Genomic DNA, 13,633 nt, shown 5'->3' with positions numbered 1-13,633 from the left:
AATACCATTAAAAAGTAACACCAAATCATGTCTGTCCTGTGCTTGAAACTTCTTAATGACTCCTACCTCAGAGCAAAGCCAAAGGCCACCTGGCCATACTCTGCTGGCCTCTTCCACTTCCAGGAGCCTTCCCCTGGATCCCTCCCCTGGTGCCTTTGGCAGACAGTCTTTGTGCCTGAAGTTCCCTCTGCAGGTGTGCCCTTCCCCAAGATGTGTGCATGACCAGGCACCCACTCTGACCACTGACTTCATGTTGCTGTCGCATCTCCACTCCCACATACTGCTGGGGGTCCCCACCTGTGTCCCAGGCCTTCCCAGAGACTCAGCAGACTTTCCTTAATACCCTGCAGCATGGCTAAGCAGGCTGGTCTCCTTACAGCAGCTCAGGGATTTCACAGATAGCAGGTAACTAGGGAACCCTCCCTGGTGGCCATACCAATATTTTCCTTGGGGTCCTCGACATAGCTCTGCTCTCAACCTGCTTGATCCAAGAAGTCCCACTTTTCCACTCTTCTCCTTGCTCCTCTCTGCAGCCAAGAGGAGGAAGACTCAACCCTTCTCTGGAAACTTTACTGTGGTCTCAGTCCTGATGGTCCCTGCTCTGCCTGTATTTCTGCCCCATTTCATGACATCTAACCTGCCACCGACTCCTTCCCATGACAAACCTAAATTAGGAAACTACACCTGCAGAAAAGACTGCTTACACCATATTCCCACTGAAAAGCAGAAATATCACGTCTTAGTTGACTTAGCAGATCAATTTAGAGGGGGTTACCAATTCTGGCTATGAAGTTTTCTCATTGAATAAAGGATTATAATTATTTAGACTAACAAAATATGTTAGATTATTTATACTAACTAAATAAATTAGGTTTTTAAAAAAAAATTCAAGTAATTCTCCACTTTTTTTCAGAGACTAACAGAAAGACTTACAGAAAGCAAGATGGGAGGATCTTTAAATGCCAGGCTCTCCCTGTCCTTCTGTGAGCACCTCAGTTCCTTGCTCAGGAGACACAGGGAGTTTAGCTAAGACCATCAGTTGACTGGTTCCCTGGAGAAAGGATATGTCACGGAGAACTCTATGCCCTTTCTGCCAACACATGGGTCTATAGAAGTCAGTTTCTCTTCCTGTTTTTTTTTTTTTTTTTGGCGGTCCTGGGGATTGAACCCAGAGCCTTGTGCATGTGAGGCAAGCACTTTACCAACTGAGCCATATCCCCAGCCCAGTTTCTCTTCTTTTGAAGGTGAATTTTTATTAAAACTAAGAAGTTAACATCGGTATGGCTAACTTAATTCAGATTTCACTGTTTTTCCACTAATGTCCTTCTTTGGTTTCAGAATCCAATCCAGGATACCACGTTGCTTTTGAGTACGTGTCCCATCTGTGACGGTGCCTCCTTCCTTCTGTTTTCTCCTGACTTTGGACACTTAGAGGAGTACTGGGTAGATGTTGTGGGGAAGGTCCCTGACTGTGTGGCATTTTCTCATGATCAGGGGTCATGGATTTGCAGGGTGAGAACCACAGAGGTGAGAGGTCCTAATCACATCCTGTGAGAGTGCATGGTGCCGTGTCATGTGAGTGAGGTGGTGGCTGCCAGCTTTCTCCTTCATGGAGTTACTATTCTCCTTTCCACATTCTATCCCAAGAAGAGTCACCGCGGCCCAGCTCTACTCCAGGGCAGGGGAATTAGGCAGCACCCCTTGGAGGAAGGAGCACTCACATTTATTCTCTGAAATCTTTGCATAAGGAAGATGTCTCCCTTCTCCCTTATTCTACTCATAAGGCTCTATTTCTCATCTGTAAAATGGGAAGAAACCCGTACCCAACAAAGAAGGTTGACAGAACATTTAAATGATGGGACAGGTAAAAAGGATTTAGCAAAAGCTAAAGGTTATGACCAGGAACGATCCAAAGACCCATCAAATTATTTGCAGGAATCATTTAACCTTGGGCCCATTTTGCTCGCAACTGCCCGTTAGTGTCTTCCCAGTTCAGCGATGGCACCCAGTTCTCCTGAGAGGGGCCGCTGGGACCAGGCTGCTGTTTGCCTGCCCTCTCTTCCTCCGAGAGCCTTCAGAAGGGAGGTCTGGAGACAGAATGCCAAAAGCTCAGCAAAGGAACAGCTTTCAGGCCAGACAGGGAGTTGCCTAGAGAAGACCCCGAGGAGCTCGCTGAGATGTGAAATGACAAGAACCAAGCACTTGAGAAGCCACCGTGGACAACAAAGTCCCAGGAGAGTCTAACTCACAGAGGCGCTCAGCGATTATTGGTTGAATAGTTCAACTCGCAACTAAAGAAAGAATGCTGGACTGGGAATCAGTTATTTGAGTAGATTTATTTTGTTTTGTTGTTGTTGTTGTTTGGTGGTGGTGGTGGTGGTGGTGGTGGTGGTGTGTGTGTGTGTGTGTGTGTGTGTGCGTGTGTTGTGCCAACTCCCTGTGTAACCCTGAGCAAGTTATTTAACTTCTCTGGGTTTCAGTTTCCATCTACGTAAAGAGGTTGGGGAAGGACGGGGCCTCAGATGTGAGCCACTGACTCCAGCTTCTCCTTCTGTCTTGCCACTTTCCAGGACGCAGCTGATTTTGTGACTCTTTACCTGGATACCAAAGCACGCACCACACTCCCCGTGCTTATTCGAGGACGGACACTCAGAAACTGTCCGGCGTGTACAACAAGCAGTCGCTGTATGCTTGTCTTTGCTCTGTGCTTCCTACACATGCTCCCTTTGCTTCTCTTCAACATCTGTCCCTGACAATTCTCATCTCATGTTTGTCCTCAGCCGTGGAAAGGGCTGTGTTTGTTTTAATTAAAAATAAGACCACCGAGCGGGCTTCCTGGGTGGGGGTTGGCCATCCAGAGGCTAGATCACAGCCTCCCCCTCCTCCCACGTTTATTTTTAGAGTAGGTAGGGAGACCCCAGGGTTGCTGAGTCTGACAGCGGGAGGCAGCTGTCCCCCTGTAACTCATATCTTGAATATGCAGATTCCTGGGTGGGTCGGTGGGCCAGGAGGAAGCACCCAGTCTGGGCGGGGAGGTCACCAGCAGGAAGGGGCTTTGCAGAGGTAGGGTGGGGTCAGAGGGGGTGATGAGTTATTTTTAACATTTGATTTGTTTTCTCAACCAGACTTTTCCTTCCAGGGCAGGTTTCCAGACCCAGGCCGCCCCTGTTGGGTGCTGTGGGTGTCTACTGTAGATCCCAGCGGCCAAGCCCTCTGACTCTTCCCTCCCCCACCGGTATTCCACCGGTTTCCACCAACCTGGCCCAGCAGAACTTCCACTGCCAGCACCAGGGCACCCCCTACTGCCAGAAATTGCTGTGACAACCGGGCAGGGTTCAAAGTGGGGGCTGTTCCCATCATGGCACTGGGGCAACAAACTTGGTGGTCGAGGACCAGTCAGAAAAAACTCAGTCATCCACAGGTCTGCACTCTGCTGGGGGTGGGGAAGAAAACAGAGTCCAACGCTCTGTGGGTTTGCCACCTGGGGACCGAACACTGCCCTCCTGGGCCATCTCCCACCCCTGGCACTTGACCCCATCCCTCTGCCAGGGCCCAGCCTTTGGGACAGCCTTGCCTTCATGAAGGGGAGTCAGAGAACCTGAGGTGAACAAGTTAAGAGAGGCAACATGGCGCCACCTCTCCTGGGAGTCCCACTGGCCCTCCTTCCGGTTCCTACCACCAGTGATTAGGTCTTGGCCTTGTCCCCTGTGCCTTATTCCCTGCCCTCTTCTACTAAGAACTAAGTCTGGGTGCCCATCTTCCAGGGACTGGAGCCCCGTTTCCTGAGTTTGCTGGCTCCCAGGCTGCCTCTTCCCTCCAGCCTGTGTGGCTGGGCTCCACGCCTCATGGCATGACCTTGGTGAATGCACCACGAGCCCAGAAGGCTCAGTGCCCAGGCCCATGGTATCATCTAGCCCATGGAAATGTTTCCGTATCTTTACAGTCAGAAGGAAGAAATAAACTTTTGGGTTGAAAAAAAAAGTTTTAATATACAATATTAGCATATTCACTTTTATACTAATATAGCTCTAAATATTTTGATGGAGAAAGGGACCCATGAAGGCCAAAGTGCCCAGGGCCCAGGAAAGTCCTAATGTGGCCATATGCCTGGGCAGCTGTCTGATGGACATCACGCTCTCTTGGCCAGCCGGGCTGAAAGGTTGGCGAAGGTCAGTTTCCCTGGACATGCCAGTGACAGGATTCTCCTTAGGGAGTCGCGTGTGGATTCTTCACTTTTTATTTCCCCTGTTAATAAAAATGTATGATGTTTACATTGTCAGAGAACAAACAGAACTGTGGCTTGTGTTCCACGTCTTACGAAATGGGTCTGGTGTGCTCCTGGCTGTTCCTTCGTGTTCCTGGCAGTTACAGTTTTGACCCCCGATGGAATTCAGGAACAGTATATCAGGATGTCTGGGGTGGAGCAAGTGGCTGGTCCCTCCGTGGCTCTCCTCTGGCTGGCAGGTTGATTTCTCTTTCTGGAATCCCTACTTGGCCTTCCCCACTGGTCTTTCTTCCATTACCAGACCTACCCCTGGACTCTGTTTGTCACCACCCGCTTTATATGTCTTCTTTCTACAGGCCACCCCCACCCATGTGGACTCAGCCATAACAAAGTGCCTCAGACTGAGTGACTAAACAAAGACATGTCCACAAATGTGGAGGCTAGAAGACCAAGATCAGGGGTCCATGGAATGGTTTCTTCTGAGGCTTGTCTTTCCTGGTGTCTCTCTGTGTGTGTTTGTGTCTTAATCTCCTCTTCTTATAAGGACACCAGTCGTGTTGGATCGGGGCCTCCCTTTAAGTTAATTACCTTCTGAGAGACACTACAGGGTGAAGTTAGTGCTTGTTTAGCATGTGTGAGGCCCTGGGTTCCATCCCAAGTACTAGGAAAAACAAACAAACAAACAATAACAACAAAACCCCTGTCTCCAAATACAGTCACTTTCTGAGGTAGTAGCTCTAGGACTTCAAGAAGTGAACCTGAAGGCAATACAATTCAGCTCTCAATAGCCACCCCTCTGGGCTGGGGAGATAGCTTAATTGGTAGAGTGCTTGCCTTGCAAGCACAAGGCCCTGGGTTCAATCCCCAGCACTGCAAAAATAAATAAATAAATAAAATAAAATAGCCACCCCTCTTTGTGCAGAAACATGTGTCAAAAGTACAGAATGAGCTTGTAAGGGTGACTCTGATAAGAGTGGGGAGGTTGCTGGCCAGGATGATGCTAAGGGGTGAAGCATCACTGAGCTGGCACAGCATGGAGCCCAGGAAAGAGGAGGCAGCCTGGAGGGCAGCTCAGCATGGGAGCAAGAGCAGCCGGTCCTGAGAGGACTGTCTCTCAAGAGGAAGCATCATCTCTTGATGCTTGTGAAATAGCTACCATCACTGGGAATAGTGCCTTTGATATAAATGCAGGATACTTTTTACTTGAGGTCTGCAATAGAAAAAACCTTCCCCTGGGCCCATTTAACCCGCTGTGCCTCTGTCCAGACTCTCCTGCCTTTTTCAACCAGAATATGATCTTTGTTCCAATAGTTACTCCATGGTTACAGCTCTAAATTCAAGTGGCATTTTTGAAGAATCTTCTGGAGGATTCCTCTTGATGCACAAGCCCAGTGTGTGCTTGTCCAGTCCTTGTTGAGCATTCTTGGAAGGAGCTAATCTCCCATGGGTCTCCCCTGACAGCACCCGTTTGTTCACCCCCTGCTTCCTTGCCCTGCCCATCTGGCCGAAGTCTGCCCAAAGAATTCGCGTTCATTCAAAAAGCTTAAGAGGACAAGTGGGGATAGTTAATCTTTCCAAAAAAGGATTAGTCCCTGTATTCCAAAGCCAAATACAAATTAAAAAAGTATTTTTGAAGATAAAATGCAGCTTGGCTTCGTCTGGGCTTCAGCAGCTCTCCCTCACTACTGTTCTAGGTCTCTGTGCTGAGCTATCAGGTAAGAAAGAGCCAGAGAATCACTACTTAATCTTCTGCACCTGGGCAGCCATCCCTCTGGCTTTCCCCAATCACCCTATGACCACGAGTCCTTGCCTGATCTGTCCTGGGGTGGAGGACAGCTGGGGAGACCAGGAGCCACCACTACTGTGTCATCCCTTGATGGCAGGCCTCCCTGCTGGGTCTCCACAGGTGGAGCAACTGGGAGGGACACAAAATCCTAGCCTGATGGCCAGTCAGTCCTGGGTTACTTGCACAGAATAACAATGTTCCCCAAAACTACCTTGAATGCAGAGTTTAAACTGAGTGAGACGTGCTCTTTGTTGCCTTGCCTTTGCTAATAAACCAGACTCCCCTCTTGTCCTGTCTTCTTCTGGGAAGTGCCTGGAATGAAGGGGAAGTCTTTCTGGGAAAGCTGTCAGGCTCATCCTCCTTAAGCCTGCTGACATTCACCCTGCTCCCCCAAAACCAAACCCACTGCACTCAGGCACATTCACACCCCCAAGGTTCTATTAGCAGAAGTGCCCCCATTTCATCCCCTCCTCCCACTCGACTCTGCATAGCCCAGGACCTCAGAGGCTCCCCATAACAATCTTGTAGGCTCTTCTGGGGACCTCCGGAAGCTGTCTTGCCGGGTCCACTGATGGTCCTCTTGTGAGTGTTGAGGAAGAAGCATGTGAGAGTGCCGGCTGCCCAACCATGGCCTCCATGGAGTCGGGCTTTGCTCCCCAAGGATGCAGCTTACCTCCCCACGTCAGGATTCTCTGCTCATGCTCTGTGCCCCACAGAGAACCTTGTGAAAATAGCCACCAGGCTGTTCTTCGCAGGGGCAGAGATAATTCCTGGGTCAAGCTGGGCCCCACGCTGTTCTTCCCACTCCCCGTCCCCCGACCTCTACTCCCGGGAACTCCACCCTAAACACACTTCTTAGTGCTTCTCCTTCCCCACGTAAAACAGCAGACCGTCTTGAGTCCTAGAGGCTGCTCGCACATACAAATTCATCAGCCATAGGCTCAGCAGACACCCCCGCAACACACACACACAAACTCACACACACACACACAAACACACAATACGTACATGTGCCCAACTATTTCTCCCTGGAGACTCTTCCCCATCTCTGGTCTAGCTGTTCACTGCTGTCACTGTGGCATCTATCATTAAGTTGACAACGGCCTGGGTTCTTCATGGTCTCTAGAGCGAAAAAGTAGGACACAGGTCTTCCATGAAGAGCCCCCCAACCCCCCCCAAAACATGTTTTCCCATTATATCAGCATACAGACCCTTGCAACTTCAATGAATCATGAAATTTTAGAGGGCTATGAGAAGATACTGCCCAGTTCTGGCCCAGAGTTCTCCACCAAGGCCTCCTCACTTCTGCCATCTTGTGACCCAAGAAGGAGACTCTGGGAATGTGGCTCAGCCTTCCTTCTGATTGCCAAAGAGTAAAACAGACAATGATGGCACTTACTAATAGGCTCTTTGATCATCGAGCTCTGTGACAGGCCTGGTCTTGCTAGATACCCAGGGACATGACAAGGGATTCACTGGTCCTCATGGAATTGAAACAGAGCCAGCCCAGCTCAGAACATGGATATGCTCGTCACCAGGAAGAAGGGGCCCTGGAAGGTTGGTTTATTATCGACCTAAACCTTTCTGTGCCTCAGTCTCTCTGCTTGTAAACCAGAGATTATATTCTTATGCTTGGGGATTAAATAAGTATGTATCCTAAAAGTATTACATATTACTTAAAACCACACCTGGTACTTAGTCAATGCTACATAATGTTAGTCAAGAAAGTAATGAGAACTAGAAAAGTTTAACATCAGGAATTATTGAACTCAATGGTAAAGCACATCCTTAGCATGGGTAAAGCTTTAGGTTTGATCCCAGCAGCAAAAGAAAGAAAAGGGAATTATTAACGCTAACAGAAGTTTGGAGCACCACTAAAGAATTTAGGAACAGTAAGCTAAGCACAGTGCTGTGCAACAGTGCTGTGCAATTTTAGCCCAGGCAACTCTGGAGGCGGAGGCAGAAGGATCACCAATTTCAGGCCAATTAGTGAGACCCTGTCTCAAAATAAAAAATGGAAGGGCTGCAGATGTAGCTCAGCAGTGGAGAGTTCTAGGTTCACACACAAACACACACACATACACACAAGAATATAGGAATAGCAAATAGGAGGAGCAGTCAGTAACCCAAGGGCTAAGACACTGCACACAAGGAAGAGACCCCAACACCAGTCCTGAGACTTGGTGATAAGTCCTAAGACTTATCACAGAGGACATGATTGGGGCTCGCTGTGGCACAGGAGTCACTGTGGTGCCATGCCTGTGGAACTTGCCGGAAATGTACCCTGGAGAGTGCTGGGGAAAGCTGTTCGCAGGGAGGTTGCTGGCCCCAGCACTTCCAGCTGTTTGCTGGTGTTTTGGGTGCTGTTGGCTGCTGTGCACTGCAGGAGCCCTGCACTGGGCAAGTCACCCGGCTGCAGAGGCAGAAGCTAGACATGGTGAAGCCACCTGTGCTGGCTGCAGAACCCTGCAAGTGAGCACCTAGAATGGCAAGCAGAACCACTCGCCTCTGCTCACAGTGCTGTAGTGCCAGCTGCCAGAGCAAAATACGTGAAGCACCCAGATTCGATTTCACAGAGTAGGCAAAAAGGAAGAATGAAGCCGAGAGGCACTAAGGCAACCACTGGCACAGTTAGCTGTTTTTTTTACAATTGTGCAGTGTTTGTTTCCATCAGCACTCTAGGAAGTTAGGGACAGAGACAGAGGGGAAAATCTGGAAGAACTCCAAGTTTCACCATGCTAGGGACCAGGGTTGGAGGCATTCAGACAATGGACTGTGCTCATCACAGGCTTTTGGAGAGCAGAGCACCCCAGAGAGACACAGGAGGGGCTCTGAAGATGGAGGGGGTGTTAGAATAGGGCAAGAGGCATCTGGTCCCAGCCAAGTCCTGGGCTTTGGATGTTTCTGGAGGCCTAGCTTATGAGGTAGGGGCCAGCAAAAGGCAAGAAGTTGCAGATTTTGCTGAGGTAGACTTGGAATTGTGGCTTATTTTGGGGGGAGGTCTATTTCCTTGTTTTGCCAGAGGCAGCAGAACTGGATCTGAGGTAAAAGTGTAACAGGGACACCACTGACCAAGCCAGAACAGGGGCCCAGCAGGACGGGGTGAGTTACTGCTTATTGGTGGTGGGAAGGGAGAATAAAAATATTTGATTATGTTTCAGTGTAGCCAGTGGTCATCCAAAGGTCCATGAGAATCAGGCGTTCGTTGAAACTGACTAAATTCCCAACCAACTGCCCTGAACAGTGGAATCTGAAGCAGATCTCAGAGTTCTATGTCCTCGCTACAAAATATAGGGCATAGAACAGAGCAGCACCTGGAGCAGCTTGGAAATGCAGATCCTTGGGCTCTGCTCTGACCTGGTAAGTCAGAACCCTTGTCTTCCAGTCCCTCCATTAAGGTTCCAGTGGCACTGCTCAGTTCTGGCTCCATAATTTTAGGAGCCCAGAGCAAAATCAAAGCATGGGGTCCTTTGTTAAAATATTAAAAATTTCAGCCCGGTGGAGTGGCCCATACTTGTAATCCCAGCGACTCAGGAATCTGAGGCAGGCGGATCACAAGTTCCAGGCCAGCTTCAGCAACTTAGCAAAACCTGTCTCAAAAAATAAAAAAGGGTCTGGCTTATTTCACTTAGCATGATATTCTCTAACTCCATCCATTTACCAGCAAATGCCAGAATTTCATTCTTCTTTAAAGCTGAGTAATATTCCATCATATATCTATACCACATTTTCTTAATCCATTCATCTGTTGAAGGGTACCTTGGTTGGTTCCATAGCTTAGCTATTGTGAATTGAACTGTTAAAAACATTGATGTGGCTGCATCACTATAGTATGCTGATTTTAAGTCCTTTGGGTATAAACCAAGGAGTGGGATAGCTGGGTCAAATGGTGGGTCCATTTCAAGTTTTCTGAGGAATCTCCATAGTACTTTCCATAATGGTTAAGGTCAAATGTGGAAGCTAATTCACAATAAGGGGGGGCAGGATAGGGAAGAATAGAGCTACTCTATATTAGGTAGAGGGGAGTGAAGGGAGGGGAAGGGGTATGGGGAAAGGAATGATAGTAGAATGAAACAGACATTATTACCTCATGTACATGTATGACTGCATGGCTGATGTGATCCTGCACTATGTATCATCTGAAAGATGAGAGATTACACTCTATTTATGTATGATCTATCAAAATGTATAAATGCATTCTCCTGTCATGTACAACTAATTAGAACAAATAAAATAAAAAAAAATTTTAAACAATAATAAAAGAGCTGGGAATATAACTCAGGGGTAGAGCACTTGCCTAGCATTCATGAAACCCCGGGTTCAATCTCTGGTCGTGGGGCAGGGGTGGGGGAGAAGGAAAGTTATCATGTTAAAATATATGTAACATGAAATTGGCCATTTTAACCCTCTCACGAGTGCTGGGCAGTTGGACATTCCCGCGGTGGTGTAGCTGTCACCGCTCTCCATCTCCAGAACTTTCCCATCACCCTGAGCTAAAAGTCTGTTACCATTGAATGCTGGCCCCCTCCTCCCTCTCCACCTCCCCCAGCCGCTGCCAACCACCACGCACCCTCAATCTATTCCAGGTGGCTTACATAAATAGAATCGAACAGTACTTGTCCTTTGGTATTTGGCTTATTTCACTCAGTACCGTGTTCTCAAGGTTCTCCTGTGTGACCATGGAGTTTAAGCCAAGCACAGGCCCCTTCCTGGGGCCCCTGTGACAGTACAGGCCACAGTGCACCTGTGAAGACCATGCTGACAGTACTCTGTAGCAGAAGAGGCTATTTTTCTAAAAGTCATCAATAAAGCTACCTGGTATTTCCTCAAATCAGAGTTTCTGGGGTTTTTTTTTTTTTTTTTGAAAGTATGTTTCTAAGTCCAGGATGAAAAACCTGAGGATGTTTCTCTAACTTGAACTATGCCACAGGGAAGGGACATTTTCAAGGGGTGAAAATGCCAACTCAACCTGGAGACTTTCAGTATGAACTGAAGAGAGGAAGAAAAAGGCCATTTCCAAATCACAAGTCCAGGAAGTCACCCAGTCTTCCAAAGGCAGCAGAACTGCAAGTAGACCCCATGCCACGCGGTAGGCCCAGCCCCGGGAAGGAGGATGTCAGCAAGACAAAGTCCTTGTTCAGTCTCCACCATCCCCCACGTATCCTGGACAAGGGACTGTGTGCAGGGTCCCGTGTGCTTGTGCTGACACAGGCAGTATGCAATTGTGACCCTCCAGGTACATGGCCAAGAGTGTGAGCCGAGCGTGGGGGGTCACAAAAGTGACCGACACCCACTCTAAAGCATCGTTTATGTTGCTTCCAAATCATCAAACTATTACTATTTTGAGTTATTGGTGTAGCATTTTATCAACTGCTTTCTCTTGTAAGTGGGGGGAAGCCTCACCAAAGTAGCAAAATGAAATCTGCAGTACATCTTTTCAGCTAAACAGATTCATTCCTTCAAGTACACATAGAAGTTTCAATATTAAAACTTTCAGGAAGGAAAAGTTTTCAGGATTCCTTTTCTCCCCCCTCTCAGTGCTGGGGATCAAACCCAGAGCCTCACACATGCTAGGCAAATGCTTTGCCACTGAGCTACATCCACAGTCCCTTGGGAATCTTTAATGAAGACACAAAAATGGTTTTTCATTTGCTCATCAGTCACTGTATAAGAATGGAAGATTTTTACAGTTTTGGGAGAAACGGTTCATTCTCTGCAAGGACATCTGGTTTACATCATCATGTGCTCAGCCAACACTGCCCTCATAATCTAAAGTAAGTGTCAACTCAGATTCTGCAAAATGTCACATATGTCAATTTGCTGCAGTTAAGAAAATTCTTGATGCATATCCTTCTTTATCCAAGTATCTTAAAATGTTTTTTAAAGAAACCTACTTGGACCTATGGAAATAGGTGGTTCTGCGGAGTGCCTCCCGTACTTCCTCTTCCTACGCTTCTCTTTCTTCTTGTTGGTACTGGGGATTGAACCCAGGTGTGCTTTACCACGGAGCCACAACCTCAGCCCTCACTAAGTTACTTAGGGCCTCACTATGTTGCTGAGGCTGGTCTCAAACTTAGGATCCTCCTGCCTCTCAGCCTCCCAAGTTGCTGGGATTATGGGTGTGCACTACTGCACCCAGCCTGGTGTCTTGGCAGAAATGCTGAGGTTGTGACTTCATCCCATGCTTTAGTTCTGAGGGCCCGGGCTCTGTGACTCCCAATTCTACCTCCGTTAACCAGGATTATTAATCAAGGAAGACAGTGGCAGGGACGGCTGCTTCGGAAACCTCCACTGGCCTGTGTAATTATAGTACAAGCAGCTGGCCTCTCTTCCACACCCCCTGTCCAGTGGTCACAGCCAGCACGTGACTCTGGACTTGGCACACTATGACACTCACCAAATGTGTCTGCCACGTCTGAGTCACAGGCAAGGGGGAAGCGGGCTTGTTTTCCTCCGGAATCTCCAAGGCTGTGTTTGCAACTTGGCCCTGCCCATAGAAGCCAGAACCTTACAGCTTTTTGGCAATTAAATGGCTTTCACACTTCTATTTTTAAAAGCCTTGGAAAATCGTAACCTGGGGGACCAGAGTGGTTGTGAACCTCTTTCCAAAGTTCCCCCCAGGCAGAGGCCCTGTCCTGGCAGCAATCCCAGAACAACTGTGAAACTGAAATGCCATGACAGGGTCCCTCTGGAAACCTGCTCCTCAGATGATAAAAACAGCACCACTGGAGGCACGGGGACCCTTGCAGTCTGTCCTGCTGGAGGACAATGACTAGGACCCAGCCTCCCAGTCCCCAGGCAGTCAGAATTGTGGCCTCACTGTTTTTTGCGTGTGAATGAAGAGTGTTCACACCCAACACTGGGGGAGCTGACTCAGAGACTGAGGTTAGCTCGAAAGAGGTTTGTTAGGGAGAATTCTTGGCATCCCCAAGAGGGGAGAAGGGAAGGGGAAGAGAGAGGAAGGACAGGCATGGCCACAAGGAGGAGTCGGGCTGCAGTGCAGTCTCAGCAAGGGTTCAGGGGTCCTTCTCAGGGCACTGAAGCTAAGAGACCCCCCCAGAGCTGCAGAGGGGCAAAGGGGTTGGGCCCTTTTCCTGCCCTGTCAGTCAGGAGTGGGGTGCGGCTGGCAGTGGCGCCTGACTGGAACAGTGCCCCAGCAGCTAGGAGTAAGCCGCCCTCCTGAGGACCCCGCCTGCCCGCTGCAGGCAGCAGTTCATCCAGTGCATCTTTTCGTCTTTCTTCCTTCATCTGAAAACTTTTTTAAAAATTCAGGTGAAATTCACATCACATCAAATCCTAAAATCTCCACTTTAATGTGTACAATTTGGTGGCATTTAGGACATTCACTATGCTGTGCAACTTCCACTTATATATTTTCATCACCCCAAAGGGAGATGCTGCACCCATGAACCAGTCATTCCCTGTTCCACCTCCAACTCAGTCCCTGGCACCCAGGAATCTCTATGGCTTCATCTATTCTGAACATTTCATGAAATGGAATCATGTGCTGTGTGATCTTTTATGTGAGGCTCCTTTCACCTAGCCTAAGGTTTTCCAGGTTCTTCCTGGGTGCAGCTTGCACCAGCAATTCAATCCTTCTTGTGGTGGAATACTATTCCAAT

The 13,633-nt window shown here is 48.5% G+C and overlaps 1 long non-coding RNA gene across 1 annotated transcript; it reads right to left on the bottom strand.

The window, feature by feature from the left end:
• Positions 1-4,040: 4,040 nt before the first annotated feature.
• Positions 4,041-12,503, bottom strand: LOC124975544 (uncharacterized). The gene is made up of 3 exons (XR_007106902.1): positions 12,409-12,503; positions 7,020-7,133; positions 4,041-4,245 (listed from the first exon to the last, which is right to left on the bottom strand). It is a non-coding gene; the product is annotated as an uncharacterized LOC124975544 (long non-coding RNA).
• Between the last annotated feature and the right edge of the window lie 1,130 nt (positions 12,504-13,633).

This window comes from Sciurus carolinensis, chromosome 2, assembly GCF_902686445.1.
Source record: "Sciurus carolinensis chromosome 2, mSciCar1.2, whole genome shotgun sequence".
Lineage (NCBI taxonomy): Eukaryota > Metazoa > Chordata > Mammalia > Rodentia > Sciuridae > Sciurus > Sciurus carolinensis.
Note: the sequence above shows the minus strand (reverse complement) of the source record. Positions and strands in the feature narration are given on the sequence as shown.